Raw genomic sequence first — 20,768 nt, 5'->3', positions numbered from 1 at the left:
GCATGCGCGGGAGTGACGATATTGCGGCCTCCGGCCACTCACAGCGCCGGAGCCGCGATACCCGGAAGACAAGCAGAGGGAATGTGTCAGCCCCCTCGGCGTCGATCGGGCGAGATGTCAGGGCTTCGTTCTAAGGTAAATATTTCATAATGAGCTAGTATGCCGCGCATACTAGCTCATTATGCCTTTTCCTTTGCAGGTCAGAAAAAAAACAAAAAAAACCTCAGCGGGTTTACTACCTCTTTAAGAATGGAGACAGGAGCGATCAGTACAGATCACTCACAGCGTTTATTCAGAAAAGGAAGGCGGGTTAATGAAATATTTGCCAGCCCCTTCAATGTTCCTGCATTCCTCCTAACTTTTTGAGATGGGAATGAGGGACACCTATCAGCAAAAGTATGCAGGCATAGGACACACCCCTTGCCACGCCCCCTTAAAAGGAGAAGTGTACAAAAAAAACTAAATTGGTTAAACACACAAGTGCTTTTTTACCACCACTATTCCTTTATATTGGCTTTCGAGTTGCAGTAATTTAGAAATCAGATGGAAGGTTTAGGGCTGGGAAACACTTTTTGATAGATAAAAAGTGCATTTTATATACAACTATATGGATCAGACCAAAATGAGGGACAAATGAGGAGGAATGTGGGACAGAGGGACATTGCTCGAAATCAGGGACAGTCCCTCGAAATCAGGGACAGTTGGGATCTATGGTTCCTGAGAGGAAAGGAGGCAAGATGGCACTACTGCAGGGGGAATCAGCACTGCATGGCATGATCAGGGTGTGCCCTAGGCCCACCCGGAACACCCTGTGCACATGCCTATGGCTGTAGTAGTAGCATTAGTATTATCACTTATTGCTTTGTAGTACACTTTTTTTTTCATTTAGTTTAAATTCTTGACCTTATAGGGACTTCCAGTTCACAAATATTTCATAATTTTGGTCCAAACCACAACTAGTGGAGCTTTTCAGAAGTCGTGTCCTGTCGCTAGTTGTGACTAGTGACCAACATATTTATCTTTTCTCCAGTCCAATGAGTGAAAGGCCGCTTGGTTTCTGTAGGCTCCCGCACTTTAGCATGCGCTGTAGGTCCTGAAATCAGGCATTCCATCTCCATCTGCGGAATCTCAATTCAAGCATTTTCTGACAGGTCCCCTAATTACTCCAGTGTCATGTACGGCTGTCTGAAACTGCAAGCAGTAATTAACTGTAATTGTGTTTTCATGTGTTTGCGAGGAATATAATGAATCATGTAACAATTTGTCTTGCAGCTCAAAATATCTCAATAAAAAAAAAATAAAAAAAAATAATAAACCTTTCAAATCTCTAAAACAACAGAGATGTCAGCTCATCAGAGCCGCGTCTCGCTGTGTCCGCTTTACACTTTGTAGACAATTACCGGGAAATAAAAAAAAAAATGTTATAATGTAAAAACCTTACAAGATAAAGACCATAGAACCATTGTTCTCAACCTCATTGAGACCAGGGCCTGGCAAATTCTTAAAGCTTTAAATAAAAAAAAAAAAAAAAATGTATAGGAATACAAAATATGTATGAAATTTCTGGAAGGCTGGGGGTCACAGTGGAAGAACAGGGATTCTGGAGGGATCTGGATGGGGTTGGAAGTCACAGTAGGAGAACGGGGTTCTGGAGAAGACTCTGCAGCAGACGTTATGGATCTATAGGGGATGAGGTTTCTGGAGGGATCTGGATGGGGCTGGAGGTCACAGTGGGAGAATTGGGTTCTGGAGGGGACTCTGCAGCAGACGTTATGGATCTTTAAGGGATGAGGTTTCTGGAGGGATCTGGATGGGGTTGGAGGTCACAGTGGAAGAACAGAGTTCTGGGGGGGGGGGGCATTCTGCAGCAGACGTTATGGATCTGTAGGGGATGAGGTTTCTGGAGGGATCTGGATGGGGTTGGAAGTCACAGTGGGAGAATTGGGTTCTGGAGGGGACTCTGCAGCAGACATTATTGATCTATAGGGGATGAGGTTTCTGGAGGGATCTGGATGGGGTTGGAGGTCACAGTAGAAGAACAGAGTTCTGGGGGGGGGGGGGGATTCTGCAGCAGACGTTATGGATCTGTAGGGGATGAGGTTTCTGGAGGGATCTGGATGGGGTTGGAGGTCACAGTGGGAGAATTGGGTTCTGGAGGGGACTCTGCAGCAGACGTTATGGATCTTTAAGGGATGAGGTTTCTGGAGGGATCTGGATGGGGTTGGAGGTCACAGTGGAAGAACAGAGTTCTGGGGGGGGGGGGGGGCATTCTGCAGCAGACGTTATGGATCTGTAGGGGATGAGGTTTCTGGAGGGATCTGGATGGGGTTGGAGGTCACAGTGGAAGAACAGAGTTCTGGGGGGGGGGGGCATTCTGCAGCAGACGTTATGGATCTGTAGGGGATGAGGTTTCTGGAGGGATCTGGATGGGGTTGGAAGTCACAGTGGGAGAATTGGGTTCTGGAGGGGACTCTGCAGCAGACATTATTGATCTATAGGGGATGAGGTTTCTGGAGGGATCTGGATGGGGTTGGAGGTCACAGTAGAAGAACAGAGTTCTGGGGGGGGGGGGGATTCTGCAGCAGACGTTATGGATCTGTAGGGGATGAGGTTTCTGGAGGGATCTGGATGGGGTTGGAGGTCACAGTGGGAGAATTGGGTTCTGGAGGGGACTCTGCAGCAGACGTTATGGATCTTTAAGGGATGAGGTTTCTGGAGGGATCTGGATGGGGTTGGAGGTCACAGTGGAAGAACAGAGTTCTGGGGGGGGGGGCATTCTGCAGCAGACGTTATGGATCTGTAGGGAATGAGGTTTCTGGAGGGATCTGGATGGGGTTGGAGGTCACAGTGGGAGAATTGGGTTCTGGAGGGGATTCTGCAGCAGACTTTATGGATCTGTAGAGGATGAGGTTTCTGGAGGGATCTGGATGGGGCGGGAGGTCACAGTGGAAGAACAGAGTTGGGGGGGGGGGGGGATTCTGCAGCAGACGTTATGGATCTGTAGGGGATGAGGTTTCTGGAGGGATCTGGATGGGGCTGGAGGTCACAGTGGGAGAACGGGGTTCTGGAGGGGACTCTACAGCAGACTTTATGAATCTGTAGGGCAGTGGTTCTCAACTCCTGTCCTCAGGGCCCACTAACATGCCAGATTTTAAGTATTGAAAATCACCTGTGATATATTTCAGTTATCTTGCAAACATGGCCTGTTAGGCCTGATTCACACCTATGGCATTTTCAGTGCTTTTTGCACTTTGCAAATTTGCACTACAGAACGTGTTCCATAGGAAACCATGGCAAATGGACTGTGGTGCAAATCTGTAACATGCAAAAAGCACTAAAAATGCATAAGTGTGACTTAGGCCTTAGTGGGTCCTGAGGAGAGAAGTTGAGAACCACTGCTATAGGGGATGAGGTTTCATTCTGGAGGGGACTCTGCAGCAGACTTTATGGATCTGTAGGGGATGAGGTTTCTGGAGGGATCTGGATGGGGCTGGAGGTCACAGTGGGAGAACTTGCTTTTGTTAGAAACTCTGCAGATTTAGTGGATCTGTAGGGGAGGAGGTTTCTGGATGGGGCTGGGGGTCACAGGGGGAGAGCGTCATCTAGTGGCCATAATGTGGTATTTTCCTGAAATACTTCAATTTACGAAAATATCACATTATAGCCACTAGATGGAGCTGACTATTATAGGAAATAAACGTATTAGGCAAAATACATTCAGATTATTCGTGACGCTTGATTGTTTTGCTCTCATCCTCCATATATTCAAAATACTACAAAAAAAATTTTTTGTAGTATTTTTGACACTTTCCTATTATTTGCTTTAACGTGTTGAGAGAGCCTGGTTCTTTCCCACTACATGATAAAATAGAATAACATTCATTGTATGTCTATTTGACAACTTTAACACTTGGAAACACGAGCGAACAGTGATGATAATAGAGTATAAAGGGGGGGGGGTGCTGGATTATGGCCAATGGGAGCAGAAAATGTCTCTGCATCAGGGGAAGTAAAGAAGTTTGGGGTAGACATGGGCGCCATCAAAAAATGTGTTTTGTTCCGTTTCGTACGAAAAAAAACCCCATATTTCGTAATTCGTGTACGAAATTCAATTCGGATTTGTATGAAATACAAATTTTCGTAAGATTCTTAAACTTTTCGTTAAAATAACGAAAGTTCGTTATGAGGAATTTATCATTATGAGGGGTTCCCACCATCCCTGTGCTGTGCTGACTTCCTCTGATTGGTGAACAAAACACCAGTCATGTTTCTGTTAATTTGGATCCGAAATTCGTTACAGGAATTTTGTATTTCATATAAAAATTCGTAAGCATAGAAATTCCCGATAGGGTTCCCACCATCCCTGTGCTGAGTCCCTGAGTCTGTACACCCGCTGTGCCCATGCCCATTATGAGGGGTTCCCACCATCCCTTTACTGAGTTCTCAGGTCTGTACACCTGCTGTGTCCATTATGAGGAGATCCCACCATCCCTGTGCTGAGTCCCCAGGTCTGTACACCCGCTGTGCCCATTATGAGGAGATCCCACCATCCCTGTGCTGAGTTCCCGGGTCTGTACACCTGCTGTGCCCATTATGAGGGGTTCCCACCATCCCTGTGCTGAGTTCCCAGGTCTGTACACCTGCTGTGCCCATTATGAGGGGTTCCCACCATCCCTGTGCTGAGTTCCCAGGTCTGTACACCCGCTGTGTTCATTATGAGGGGTTTCCACCATCTCTGTGCTGAGTACCTGGGTCTGTACACCTGCTGTACCCATAATGAGGGGTTCCCACCATCCCTGTGCCGAGCTCCCGGGTCTGTACACCCTCTGTGCCCATTATGAGGGGTTCCGACCATCCCTGTGCTGTGCTGACTTCCTGGGGTTTTAACTTTTAGGTTCATTAACTTTTCGTAATAATTATGAATTTTTGTTCTGAATTTGGATCCCAAATTCGTAATCTAAATTTCGTATTTCGTACGAAATTCGCACGCAGAAAAATTTGTATTTCGGATTTGTACGAAACGAATCGCACACGTCTACTTTGGCGCGGTGGAACTAAACTGACCTGCTCAGAGTCCTGACCTCAACCTCGATTGGGACCCTGACCTCAACCTTTGGTATTGGAATTAGAGCGGAGACTGTGAGCCAGGCCTTTCTCGTCCAACATCAGTGCCTGACCTCACAAATGCGCTTCTGGAAGAATGGTCAAACATTCCCATAGACACACTCCTAAACCTTGTGGACGGCCTTCCCAGAGGAGGTGAAGCTGTTATAGCTGCAAAGGGTGAAGCCAACCCAATATTGAACCCTACGGACTAAGACTGGGATGCCATTAAAGTTCATGTGTGTGTAAAGGCAGGTGTCCCAATACTTTTGGTAATGTCATTTGCGCACGCATTCGTTTTTTTTTTTGTGTCTGTTTTTCAGTGACGTTTTTATATATTTTTTTTAAAGAAAAGAAAATAGTTTTTTAATAAAGTTGGTCTTTATGAATGAGCCTTATAATAGCTGAATGTGGATGGGGGGGGGGGTTGTCGGACCCGGAAAGGGTTAACGCGATTCATGGTATAGATCCGTCGTCAGCTCCTTATACATTCTCAGACTTCTTCTAAATGGATCTGACTTTCAGTTCAGTTCCATCATCTCCCTCCCCCCCTCGCGGGATCTTTACGCCATCATTTGCACATACCTGTCTCCTTTTTGCCCCCAGGGCGGCCATGTCTTCAGTCTTCGCTTGTAACAAGACACTACATATAGCAGAATGACTGTCCACTCACATCTCCGCCGCGGCAAGGTCGGAATCTTTAGAAACCTGTGCTGAGAGAAGGGGCTCCCCTACCTCCCTGGCTGTCATATTCATCCTCTGGCTTCAGTGCTTTTTACATGACTGTATATACAAAGGAAGCAGATTAAGAAAGTCGGAGTGAAGTTATAGCTCCTGATTGGCTGCAGTCGCTGATCAATAAAAAATTTTTTTTCCAACATGTCTCTTCAACAGAAGTCAGTGAGATTATTGCAAAAGCCAATGAGTTTTTTGGGGTGGGGGGGGGGGGGCATAACTCCTCCCCTTTCACAAGGGCTTATGAGGAAGAAATAATGATGTCATGTATAGGGACTCAATGGTTACAAGGTGGCAGAACGTTGTTTGAGTGGTATGAATCAGCACAGCACCCATCAGCAGTTGGTTCACGCAGGAAAAGCTATGAATAAGCACCCGCCTTGACGGTGTGAAACTCGTTAGCGGTTTTTATTAGACATGCGCGATTCGTTTCGTACGAATCGAACATTCGTATGAAATTCCGGAAACTCATACGAATCCGAAATACGAATTTTTCTGCGTACGAATTCCGTATGAAATAGGAAATTTCATTTACGAATTTCGGATCCAAATTTGTAACGAAAATTCGTAATTGTTACGAAGAGTTAACGGACCTAAAAGTTAAAAACCCAGGAAGTTGGCACAGGGATGGTGGGAACCCTATGGGAGAATTTCGATGCTTACAAATTTTATACGAAATAGGAAATTTCGTTAACAAATTTCGGATCTAAGTTAACAGAATTGTGACTGTTTTTTTTTGTTCACCAATCAGAGGAAGTCAGCGCAGCACAGGGATGGTTAGAACCTCTCATAATGGACACAGAGGGTGTACAGACCCGGGAACTCAGCACAGGGATGGTGGGGGCCCCTTATAATGGGCACAGCGGGTGTACAGACCCGGGAACTCAGCACAGGGATGGTGGGGGCCCCTTATAATGGGCACAGCGGGTGTACAGACCCGGGAACTCAGCACAGGGATGGTGGGAACCCCTCATAATGGGCACAGTAGGTGTACAGACCCAGGAACTCAGCACAGGGATAGTGGGAACTCCTCATAATTGGCACAGTGGGTGTACAGACCCGGGAACTCAGCACAGGGATGGTGGGGGCCCCTCATAATGGGCACAGCGGGTGTACAGACCCGGGAACTCAGCACAGGGATGGTGGGAACCCCTCATAATGGGCACAGCGGGTGTACAGACCCGGGAACTCGGCACAGGGATGGTGGGGGCCCCTCATAATGGGCACAGCGGGTGTACATTCAGACCCGGGAACTCAGCCCAGGCATGGTGGGAATCCCTCATAATGATAAATTCATCATAACAAACTTTTGTTATTATAACGAAAAGTTTACGAATCTAATGAAAATTCGTATTTCGTACATAAATTACGAAATACGATTTTTTTTTACGAAAGGAAATGGAATAAAACTAATTTTTTGATGGCGCCCATGTCTAGTTTCTATCCTTGCTGTATGGATTGATATCAATAAAGAATTTATATTTCATCGGTGTGGAGTGCGGCCATCCGGAATTTTGTTCTGTTATTTTCCTGCGTTTGGTTCATGCAGGGGGAGGAGTTACAGCCACTGAAACGCGTTGGCTTTACAAACAGGCTACTATTGGAATAAACTTAATTTGAATATTACACTTGGGGCCCTATCATCTTAAAAACACTCATTTGATGGTTACGAGTGCTGTATTTAACAGCGATAACTTTGAAGAAAAGAAAAAGAGAAGAAAAGAAATAAAGAGAAAGGGACAGAGATAGAGAAGATGATAAAAAGAGAAGAAGACGGAGCTAGAGAAGGAGATAAAAAGAGGAGGATAGAGATAGAGAAGGAGATTAAGAGAAGAGGATAGAGATAGATAAGGAGATAAAGAGAAGAGGACAGAGACAGAGAAGGAGATAAAGAGAAGAGGACAGAAATAGAGAAGGAGATAAAGAAAAGAGGACAGAGGTAGATAAGGAGATAAAGAGAAGAGGACAGAGATAGAGAAGGAGATAAAGAGAAGAGGACATAAATAGAGAAGGAGATAAAGAGAAGAGAGAGAAGGAGATAACGAGAAGAGGACAGATATAGAGAAGGAGATAAAGAGAAGAGGATAGAGATAGAGAGAAGGAGATAAAGAGAAGAGGACAGAGATAGAGAAGGAGATAAAGAGAAGAGGGAGAAGGAGATAAAGAGAAGAGGGCAGCGATAGAGAAGGAGATAAAGAGAAGAGGACAGAGATAGAGAAGGAGATAAAGAGAAGATGGAGAAGGAGATAAAGAGAAGAGGGCAGAGATAGAGAAGGAGATAAAGAGAAGAGGACAGAAATAGAGAAGGAGATAAAGAGAAGAGGACAGAAATAGAGAAGGAGATAAAGAGAAGAGGGAGAAGGAGATAAAGAGAAGAGGACAGAGGTAGATAAGGAGATAAAGAGAAGAGAGAAGAGGACAGAGATAGAGAAGATGATAAAAGAGAAGAAGAGGGAGCTAGAGAAGGAAGAGATAGAGAAGATGATAAAAGAGAAGAAGAGGGAGCTAGAGAAGGAGATGAAGAGAAGAGGACAGAGATAGAGAAGGAGATAAAAGAGAAGGGATAGAGATAGAGAAGGAGATAAAGAGAAGAGGACAGAGATAGATAAGGAGATAAAAGAGAAGGGATAGAGATAGAGAAGGAGATAAATAGAAGAGAACAGAGATAGAGAAGGAGATAAAGAGAAGGGACAGAGATAGAAAGAGAGCTAAAGAGAAGGGGAGAGGGATAGAGAAGGAGATAAAAGAGAAGGAACAGAGCTAGAGAAGGAGATAAAGAGAAGAGGACAGAGATACAGAAGGAGATAAAAGAGGAGAGGACAGAGATAGAAAAAGAGATAAAGAGAAGGGAAGAGAGCTAGAGAAGGAGATAAAAGAGAAGGGGACAGAGATAGAGAAGAGAATAAAGAGAAGGGACAGAGAGAGAAAAGGACATAAAGAGAAGATGGGAGAAATAGAGAAGGAGATAAAGAGAAGGGACAGAGATATAGAGAGTGAGATAAAAAGAGAAGGGACAGAGATATAGAGAGTGAGATAAAAAGAGAAGAGGACAGAGATAGTGAAGGAGATAAAGAGAAGGGGACAGAAATAAAGAAGAAGATAAAGAGAGGAGTGGAGAGAAAAATGACTTTTAAATGTCTTCCTTGAACTCCGGACCTGTACTTGTGCCATAAAACAATGGCCCTTGTTAAATTTAATATTTTACATTTTGTTTACAGAAAAAAGAAAGTGAAAATAAAAACGAACTTAAAAAATGTGAAGCAACAATGCACAAATAATTGTCATAGGCACACAAACAAGGGGAAAACCAGTACAGAGAACAGTAAATGAATAACCTGAGCTCCCTTAAAGCAGAACTCTTCTCAAAACTCACGCCTGTTTACATTTTTTCTTTTTTCACATTGACGTTCCACTTTAAATACACCCCAAAAAAAAAAAAAAAAAAAAAAAGTTTTTCTTTTGCCTTGGCAGCTCAGGTAGTCAAATGGAGATTTTTTACCACGTGAACAATGTTGCGGTTAAATGAATTTTAGCCATAATTACAAATTCTGTTAACGCAAAAAAAAAAAAAAGAATGGGACGCGATCGTGTCACCTAGAGCCCCGCTGTCGTTTCTACAGCCCATCAATTCACCTCCGTGGCCCATCGTGTGCGTTTTCTTTTTTTTTTTCTTTCGCACCACAACTATTCTCACGGACAATTTGAAGCCGAGTTTGCCTGCAAGAGGCGCGCGCAGGTCTTTGTGATGCCGCCCAGGGCTGCGGCGTGTCTGAGGCTGTAAAACAATACAAGATTTATGGGGAATTAGCTGCATGTGGTTTTGTTTTGCCCCCTTGATGTGGTTACGGAGAGGCTGCACTTAGCACTTCCAAGGCTCGGAAGCCAAATCAAACAAGTGACCTCATCCCGCTGTTCCCAATCCTCCAACTGAACGTTGAAAAAAAAAAAAAGTTCGTATTAAAAAAAAAACAAAAAAACAAAACAAAACGAGTGTAAATAAGTAACATATCAATGAGACGGAGTCTTAAGATTTCAGCACGTTTAATCCGAGTGTTCCATCCCCGCATCCCTCGCTCGTGTTTATTGTGGTTACGGCCAAGTGCTCTCGGCGGATTCGGTGCTGTGGAAGCATTAAGGTAATCCTCCGGAACAATGGTTAACTTTTCCGTGTGTCCCGAGGTGAAGGAAATTCGGGTAACGGCGGAGCGCGCTCACTCACCAGGGGCTTTCCTCGGCCTGTCAGTAGATGAAAGTTGGCAGCGGATGTTGGCACGGGCAAGCGAATTCCAAAAAACGGTTTCTTATATGCAAAGATTTGCACCCCGTTCACACCAAGGGCTCGCTCACGCGGCGTGCACGTTTTTTTTTTTTGCACGTTCCCTGTGCCATGCGTTTTCGGAAGTCCAATCATTTCAGTTTACGGCCCAATTGGCTCCCTCTCCCTTTCATCAGAGTCTGCAGAATCCCCCCTTACAGTGTAAGGGAACTCTGTAAGTTCAGATGTAAAAGGGGAACTCTACGAATTCAGATGTAAGAGGAGAACTCTGCGGATTCAGATGTAAAAGGGGAACTCTGGAGGTTCATATTTAAGGGGGGAACTCTGCGGATTCAGATGTAAAAGGGGAACTCTGCGGATTCAGATGTAAGGGGGAACTCTGCGGATTCAGAAATAAGGGGGAGCTCTGTGGATTCAGATGTAAGGGGGAACTCTGCGGGATTCAGATGTTAAGGGGGAACTCTGTGGATTCAGATGTAAAAGGTGAACTCTGGAGATTCAGATTAAAGGGGGAACTCTACGGATTCAGATGTAAAGGGGGAACTCTGTGGATTCAGATGTAAGGGGGAACTCTGCGGATTTTGATGTAAAAGGGGAACTCTGCGGATTCAGAAATAAGGGGGAGCTCTGTGGATTCATATGTAAGGGGGAACTCTGCAGATTCAGATGTAAAAGGGGAACTCTGTGGATTTGGATGTAAGGGGGAACTCTGTGGATTCAGATGTAAGGGGGAACTCTGTGGATTCAGATGTAAGGGGGAACTCTGCGGATTCAGATGTTAAAGGGGGAACTCTGCAGATTCAGATATAAGGGGGGAACTCTGCGGATTCAGATGTAAAAGGGGAACGCTGTGGATTCAGAAATAAGGGGGAGCTCTGTGGATTCATATGTAAGGGGGAACTCTGCAGATTCAGATGTAAAAGGGGAACTCTGTGGATTTGGATGTAAGGGGGAACTCTGTGGATTCAGATGTAAGGGGGAACTCTGTGGATTCAGATGTAAGGGGGAACTCTGCGGATTCAGATGTTAAAGGGGGAACTCTGCAGATTCAGATATAAGGGGGGAACTCTGCGGATTCAGATGTAAAAGGGGAACGCTGTGGATTCAGAAATAAGGAGGAGCTCTGTGGATTCAGATGTAAGGGGGAACTCTGGGGATTCAGATGTAAGGGGGAACTCTGCGGATTTAGATGTAAGGGGGAACTCTTCAGATTCAGATGTAAGGGGGAACTCTGCGGATTCAGATGTAAGGGGGAACTCTGCAGATTCAGATGTAAGGGGGAACTCTGCGGATTCAGATGTAATAGGGGAACTCTGCGGATTCAGATGTAAAAGGGGAACTCTGCGGATTCAGATGTAAAAGGGGACCTCTGCGGATTCAGATGTAAAAGGGGGAACTCTGTAAATTCAGATGTAAGGGGGAACTCAGCGGATTCGGATGTAAAAGGGGAACTCTGCGGATTCAGATATTAGGGGGAACTCTGTGGATTCGGATGTAAAAGGGGAACTCTAGAGATTCAGATGTAAGGGGGGAACTCTGCGGATTCAAATGTAAAAGGGGAACTCTGCGGATTCAGATTTAAGGGGGCAACACTACGGATTCAGATGTAAAAAGGGGACTCTGCAGATTCACATGTAAGGGGTAACTCTGTGGATTTTGATGTAAAAGGGGAACTCTGTGGATTCAGAAATAAGGGGGAGCTCTGTGGATTCAGATGTAAGGGGGAACACTGCGGATTCAGATGTTAAGGGGGAACTCTGCGGATTCAGATGTAAGGGGGAACTCTGCAGATTCAGATATAAGGGGGGGACTCTGCGGATTCAGATATAAGGGGAACTCTGCGGATTCAGATTTAAAAGGGGAACTCTGTGGATTCAGAAGTAAGAGGGGAACTCAACAGATTCAGATATAAGGGGGAAACTCTGAGCATTCAGATATAAGGGGGGAACTCTGCGGATTCAGATATAAGGGGGGAACTCTGCGGATTCAGATGTAAAAGGGGAACTCTGTGGATTCATAAGTAAGGGGGGAACTCAGCAGATTCAGATGTAAGGGGGAACTCTGCGGATTCAGATGTAAAAGGGGAACTCTGCAGATGCAGATGTAAAAGAGGGAACTCTGCAGATTCAGATGCAAGGGGGAACTCTGCGGATTCGGATTTAAAAGGGGAACTCTGTGGACTCTGATGTAAGGGGGGAACTCTGCGGATTCAGATGTAAAAGGGGAACTCTGCGGATTCAGATGTAAAAGGGGAACTCTGCGGATTCAGATGTAAGGGGGAACTCTATGGATTTTGATGTAAAAGGGGAACTCTGCGGATTCAGAAATAAGGGGTAGCTCTGTGGATTCAGATGTAAGGGGGAACTCTGTGGATTCAGATGTAAAAGGGGAACTCTGGAGATTCAGCTTAAAGGGGGGAACTCTGTGGATTCAGATGTAAGGGGGAACTCTGCAGATTCAGATGTTAAGGGGGAACTCTGTGGATTCAGATGTAAGGGGGAACTCTGTGGATTCAGATGTAAGGGGGAACTCTGTGCATTCAGATGTAAGGGGGAACTCTGCGGATTCAGATGTTAAAGGGGGAACTCTGCAGATTCAGATATAAGGGGGGAACTCTGCGGATTCAGATGTAAAAGGGGAACACTGTGGATTCAGAAATAAGGAGGAGCTCTGTGGATTCAGATGTAAGGGGGAACTCTGGGGATTCAGATGTAAGGGGGAACTCTGCGGATTCAGATGTAAGGGGGAACTCTTCAGATTCAGATGTAAGGGGGAACTCTGCGGATTCAGATGTAAGGGGGAACTCTGCGGATTCAGATGTAATAGGGGAACTCTGCGGATTCAGATGTAAAAGGGGAACTCTGCGGATTCAGATGTAAAAGGGGAACTCTGCGGATTCAGATGTAAAAGGGGGAACTCTGTAAATTCAGATGTAAGGGGGAACTCAGCGGATTCGGATGTAAAAGGGGAACTCTGCGGATTCAGATGTAAAAGAGGAACTCTAGAGATTCAGATGTAAGGGGGGAACTCTGCGGATTCAAATGTAAAAGGGGAACTCTGCGGATTCAGATTTAAGGGGGCAACACTACGGATTCAGATGTAAAAGGGGAACTCTGCGGATTCACATGTAAGGGGTAACTCTGTGGATTTTGATGTAAAAGGGGAACTCTGCGGATTCAGAAATAAGGGGGAGCTCTGTGGATTCAGATGTTAAGGGGGAACTCTGCGGATTCAGATGTAAGGGGGAACTCTGCAGATTCAGATATAAGGGGGGAACTCTGCGGATTCAGATATAAGGGGAACTCTGCGGATTTAGATGTAAAAGGGGAACTCTGTGGATTCAGATGTAAGGGGGAACTCTGCAGATTCAGATATAAGGGGGGAACTCTGCGGATTCAGATGTAAAAGGGGAACTCTGTGGATTCAGAAGTAAGGGGGGAACTCAGCAGATTCAGATGTAAGGGGGAACTCTGCGGATTCAGATGTAAAAGGGGAACTCTGCAGATGCAGATGTAAAAGAGGGAACTCTGTAGATTCAGATGCAAGGGGGAACTCTGCGGATTCGGATTTAAAAGGGGAACTCTGAGGACTCTGATGTAAGGAGGGACTCTTGTGATTAATTTCATATGATTAGAAATGTTATTTAATAGCAAAATATATATGTATAGATTATACTATAGAAAAAATTCCTATGCGCCGCTAAAATGTTCGGATTTTCTTGTTTAAAAAAAAAAAGTGTTGGGGTTTGACTTGAAGAAAAGGTGACAATCCTACTCAGCACTGTTGATCTCCTGCATGCTCATTGCAGCCACTTCCTACATGCACTCCACCAACGGCAGCGGGCCCTTTCCCAGGATGGATTTCCAGATGGTGACAACAGTAGACCATGCCTGGTTAATGTATAAGGAAAAGGCCATTTGTAGTCTCCACCAGAATCCCATGTGACGGGGGTGACCACGCAGGAGCACAATTGGGAGACAGGGACAGAACGTTGTCACCCTACAACAGGAAGATGGATCGCCGGGCTTTATTTTAATTAAAACTGAAGATTTAAAAAAGAATATTAAAAATGACTTTTCAGATGACACTTAAAGGGGTTGTGAATCCTCCAGGTTTTTCACCTTAACACATTCTATGAATTAAGGTGAAAAACCTCTTGTGATGCAGCAGCCCCCCCCCCCCCACCCCAGAGCCCCCCTTTTACTTACCTGAACCTGATCTTTCCAGTGACAGGGGCAAGCACACCAGCTCCAGCCGGTGTCCTCCAGCCGGTGTCTCTGGTCCTGATTGGATAGATTGATAGAAACGCAGCCATTGGCTCCCGCTGCTCTCAATCAAATCTAATGACGCGGGGAGGCGGGGCTCCCAATAGATGCCGCAGCAGGACACAGGAGCGTGCCCGCATGTGTGCCCCCCCTCCCCCCCCCGAGGAAGAGCAGCACTCCAACAGGGCACTCGAGGAGAGGAGGAGCCAGGAGCGCCGCAGGAGGACCCCAGAAGAGGAGGATCGGGGCCTCTATGTGCAAAACCAATTGCACGGAGGAGGTATGACATGTTTGTTTTTTTTTTTTTTGTTTTTTTTATTTTACATATCCTTTAAGCAATATTAAACCCCAAAATTTTGTATCTTGCAGCTTACCAGTCTTGCGGCTGCATTCGTTTTCTTTTTTTTTTAGGCTTTTCCCTCCCTCTGTTTTCACCTAGGGATCGGACCAGTAACGCACCTCCTGTATCAGGACTCTGAAAGGCATCTTAGACCTAGAAGTAGATAATGACCCTGATTGATGCCTGAACAAAGATGGCGCCCTCCGGGAGAGAAAGGATCTGTATGTGCGTTATAATTAATCGAAATTAGTCGATTAATCGATAAAAAAAAAAAAAAAAAAACGATTACTCGAACACGAAAATTTTAATCAGTAACAGCCCTAATATAATAATAATAATAATAATAATAATAATGGTATATTTCACAGAAACTCGGCGGTTATGGTGAAGAAAGGAGGTTTTTCGAGAGCTGGCCGGTTGGAATGATGGGAATTGTTGAACACTAGATGGCGCAATAAACTCAATCTTCAGTCAGTGGATGGAGGACTGGCCATTGTTCTCGGTAGTGGCCGGTTATCCCAGAAACTGGAGCAAAATCCTTTTCACAAAAAAAGGTCATTTTTCTTTTTCCCCGGAAATTTCAGCAAAAATCACCAAGTCGGCGACATCCATTGGAGTCAATGAGGGAAGGGTAATGAACCTGAATTCCAGGTATGGATTTTATTGCATAGTTACATTGGTCTGGCTTAATCCCAAGTAAGTATATATATATATATATTATAAAGCGCTGTGTAAATTGCTGGCGCTATATAAATCCTGAATAATAAATTATATAATATATATTTTATTTATATATATACCTATATATATATTTATATATATATATATAGATATATATACACACACACATATATACATATATATATATATATATATATATATATATATATATATATATAATATATTATATTATATTATATATTATATTATATATTATAAAATATATATTATATAATATATATTTTATTTATATATATATATACTTATATACATATTTATATATAAATATATATTATATTATATATTATATTATGTTATATATTATAAAATATATATTATATAATATATATTTTATTTATATATATATACTTATATATATATTTATATATAAATATATATTATATTATATATTATATTATATTATATTATATATTATAAAATATATATTATATAATATATATTTATATATATATACACATATATATATATATATATATATATATATATATATATATATATATATATATATACATATATATACATATATATATATATATATACACACACACATATATACATACATATATATATATATATATATATATATATATATATATATATATATATATATATGTATGTATATATACCATCCCTGTGGGACCGCTGTGGAAGTGGAGAATCACTGTAGTAGTCCCTGCTGGATGCGCGGACTGGGCTGTTGTTGAGCACAGTATAATGAATTGGGTATATACAAATATCTACATTTCCAGGCGATTGGGTACTGCGTTTTACAAGGAAATGTCCTTTTTCGAAAGTCATTTGTAATCTTTTTTTTTTTTTTTTAATCCGCAGCTTCCATTAACAATCATATCTGCTGATCCTGCCATAAAAAAAAAAAACACTTCCTGATACAGGGTGACAACGCTTTGTTCATGTCCCCTAGTCGAGCTTCCAACGTTGTCACCCTGTCACATGGACTTCCAAAGGAGGCTACAAGTGGCACACATTATAAAGACATGGTCTACTGTTATCACCACAAGGAAACCCACCCCAAAAAACCACATGCAGCCATCGCTGAAGAAGTGTTTGTAGATGGGAAATGGCAGCAAAGAGGTTGTGGGAGATCAGAAGCCCTTAAATGTAACCAGGGATTTTTTTTTTCTCAGAGGATAGGCGCAGGAACTCCGGCCTTCACCCTTTGTTTCTGCTCCCTACACGCCTCTAAGCACTGTTCCTTGGTTCCACCTCCTACCAACCTCCAAGTACGGCCCCTTTTAGCGAATACAGAACCCAGTATAATTTTTGCTACTAATGCCGCGTACACACGATCGGAATTCTCGTCGGAAAAGCTCTGATGGTTTTGCCGTCGGAATTCCGCTCAAGCTGTCTTGCCTGCACACGGTCACACCAAATTCCGACTGCCAACAACTCGGTGACGTACAACACATACGACGGGACTAGAAAAAAGGAAGTTCAATACCCAGTAGCCAATAGCTTCCGTCTCGTAGTTGAATCTGAGCATGCGTGAGTTGTTGCGTGTCGGAATTGCATACACACGATCGGAATTTCCGATAGAACGTTTATCCATCGGGAAAATTGAGAACATGCTCTCAAATTTTTGCTGCCGGGAATTCGGCCAGCTAAATTCCGATGGAGCATACACACGGCCGCATTTTCCGATGAAAAGCTCTCTTCGGTCTTTTGCTGGCCAAAATTCCGATCGTGTGCACGCGGAATTAGTCATCTGCATGGAATTAGTTAATGATAACAAGAAAGACAGTAAAATAGATCCCCTGCAATGAGCAACAATAGACCCATCCCAGCAACAGTAGATCCCCCCCCCCCCAGCACAGGTAGACCTCACCCCAGCAAAAATAGATCCCCCAAACTACAATAGATGATCCCCCCCACACAAAAAATCCTGCCCCAGCAACAATAGATGTCCCAGCAGTCTGCATCAATAGACCCTCTAAGAGCCAGCAACAATAGAACTCTCCCTCAACAGTAGATCCCTCCCAGAAACATAAGACCCCCCCCCAGAAACATAAGACCCCCCCACTAGCAACAATAGACCTCCACACAAAAATAGATCTCCCAGCAGCAAGCATCAATAGACCCTCCAGGATACCCCAGCAATCCTCTCCATTACATACGTTCATTGCTGGTGGTGCCGAAACTGCGTTCCACCGCGTTCCTGCTGAAAAAAAGCCCTGGATGTAACAAAGTATAAGTGAAAACAAGTATTTTACAACAAATTTTTTTTTTTAAATCAGTTGTTTATGATACACATAAGCTAAATGTTATCCAGTTAAGGTTTTACTCATGATGACAAATAGCATTGGTGGTCACGGTCAGGTATCTTTGCACCCGGCGTAATGTCAGCAATGGCGATCCTTACAGTAGGCAATCCCGGGAAATCCATGTTACTTCATTTTATCTGGAGCTCGCATCGTCTGTCCCGTCACTTCATCTTGTTTGATGTGCTCATTTGTAGTCTTCTGATTGTTATCAACAAAACACAGTAGCAGAAGGTGCAGGTGACGGCCATGTTCCCAGCTGCTCCCGCGTTTGATCCACCTAATGGGACATGAAAAAGATGGTGATAGCCGGCAGAGTGCGGGTCTGAACGTACGCCTGTCCAATGCCAAAAGCCCGATCGTCATCTTCCAGGTGACTGCGAACCATTGTCAATGACAAAATAACCCCCAAAAAAAAAATGTTTGAAGCATAGTCCATAAGGCAGCCTTTATCAACCTTTGCAACACAGAGGAACCCTTGAAAAAAACTTGCTGTTCTCAGGAAACCCCTGCTAAAAATTCATATATCTATCTACAATTCATGATACATTGGTGTGATGGTCAGTGGGAAGGATATTCCTTACATTGTGGTCAGTGGGAAGAATTCTCCTTATATTTGTGGTCATTGGGAATAATTTTCCTTAAAAGTGTGGTCACTGGGAAGAATGCTCCTTACACTTGTGATCATTGGAAAGAATTTTCCTTACACTTGTGGTCATTGGGAAGAATTCTCCTTAAGCCGCGTACACACGGGCGGACTGTCTGTCCAACTTAGTCCGCCGAAACACATTTCAGCGGACAGTCCGCTCGTGTGTGGGCTTCAGCGGACTTTTTCAGCGTGCAGTCTGGCGGACTAAGTATTTCGGAATTTCCGTAATATTGTCCGTCCAACTTTGGTTTCAGCGGACAGTCCGCTCGTGAGTAGGCAAGTTGGACGGACTAAGTATGGCGCATGCTCAGAAAGGATTTACACGGCCGAAGGTTGCATTGCTGTGTATTGGACGTCCTATTTCTAGTGCCGTCGTACGCGCTGTACACGTCATCGCGCAAGCTTTCAACGGACTGTTTGTTCATCGTGTGTGGTCAAGTCCGTTCATTCGAAAGTAGGACGGACTGTCCGTCGGATTGTCTGATGGACTTAGTTGGCCAGACAGTCCGCCCGTGTGTACGCGGCTTAACACTTGTGGTCATTGGAAAGAATATTCCTTACACTTGTGGTCATTGGGAAGAATTCTCCTTACACTTGTGATCATTGAGATGAATGCTCCTTATGCCATGTACACACGGCCGTTATTTTAGTGAGAGTAAACTCTGATGCCGCGTACACACGACCATACTTGCAGAATAGGTCCGACAGAATCATTCCGTCGGATAGTCCGATTGCGTGTGGGATAGTCCGATCGTTTTTCTTTAAAAAATTCCAACGGACCTAGAAATAGAACATGTTTCAAATCTGTCCTACGGACTCAATCCCTATCAGGAAAACCGTAATGCCGCGTACACACGAGCGGACTTTTCAACATCCAAAGTCCGAAGGACTGAGTCCGTCAGACTATCCGATCGTGTGTGGGCTGCAACGGACTTTTGACTCGCCAAAGTCCGAAGGACTTTAGAAATGAAGCATGCTTCAAATTTTCCCGAAGGAACTCCGCCGGACCCGGTCCCTTCGAAAACTCCGCTCGTGTGTGTGCTACTCCGACGGACTAAAACCGACGCTAGGGCAGCTATTGGCTACTGGCTACTGGCTATGAACTTCCTTATTCGAGTCGGGTCATACGTCATCACGTTCGAATCCGTCGGAGTTTAGTGTGATTGTGTGTGGCCAAGTCCGTTCGGCCGAAAAGTCTGTCAGAACTCCGTCGGAATTCCAGCAGAACTCCGACGGAACTCCTTTGGAAGTCTGTCGGACATAAGTCCGCTCGTGTGTACGGGGCTTTACACTTGTGGTCATTGGGAAGAATGCTCCTTACACTTGTGGTCGTTGGGAAGAATGCTCCTTACACTTGTGGTCGTTGGGAAGAATGCTCCTTACACTTGTGATCATTGGAAAGAATACTCCTTACACTTGTGGTCATTGGGAAGAATGCACCTTACACTTGTGGTCATTGAGAAGAATACTCCTTACACTTGTGGTCATTGGGAAGAATGCTCCTTACACTTGTGATCATTGGAAAGAATGCTCCTTACACTTGTGGTCATTGGGAAGAATGCACCTTACACTTGTGGTCATTGAGAAGAATACTCCTTACACTTGTGGTCATTGAGAAGAATACTCCTTACACTTGTGGTCATTGAGAAGAATACTCCTTACACTTGTGGTCATTGAGAAGAATGCTCCTTACACTTGTGATCATTGGAAAGAATGCTCCTTACACTTGTGGTCATTGAGAAGAATTACCCCCTTACATATAGCTAGAAAGATCAATGGTGTCGGTGGGAACTTATCTGAGAGACAGAAACTGCTCAGAGCTCAAGGAACCCCTACAACCTCTGGAGTAACCCCGGTTGAAAAACTCTGCTTTAAAAAACATCTAAGTACCTTTTCCTAATGGATATACAGCTGTCACATGACCCAGCTCTCTCCCAGCCTGTCTGCAGGGAAACCTAAGCAGGAGGAGCTTCTGGTCCTCTGCGGCTGGTCACACGTTCAAAATAAAAAAAAAACAACCTTTGGAATACAGGGTAAAAATACATAATTAATATGAATAAACTGATATAAATTGTCATACAAATATATATTTGAAATCAAATCGTTATTATTTTTTGGCAATAACATGATGTGGGCAGATTTTTGCCAGTCACAGGCTGTATCACGCCGTCCAGCCTGTGTCTTAGAATAAGAGGGAGGTGAAGCCTCCCTCAATCCACATGTAATATCCCACCCCCATTGCTCCCTCTGGTTAGTGGGCATGGAGGAGGAGGGAGGGAGTGGGCGGTCATTTACCACGGTGTATATGCCCACATGTGTGACTCAATAGTCACATGGGCTGCTCAGATGTGACAGGGAGGAAATGCTCAGCATAGAACCTCAC

This window comes from Lithobates pipiens, unplaced genomic scaffold, assembly GCF_037356315.1.
Source record: "Lithobates pipiens isolate NorthernLeopardFrog02 unplaced genomic scaffold, aLitPip1_a1.2 Scaffold_19, whole genome shotgun sequence".
Classification (NCBI taxonomy): Eukaryota; Metazoa; Chordata; class Amphibia; order Anura; family Ranidae; genus Lithobates; species Lithobates pipiens.
Note: the sequence above shows the minus strand (reverse complement) of the source record.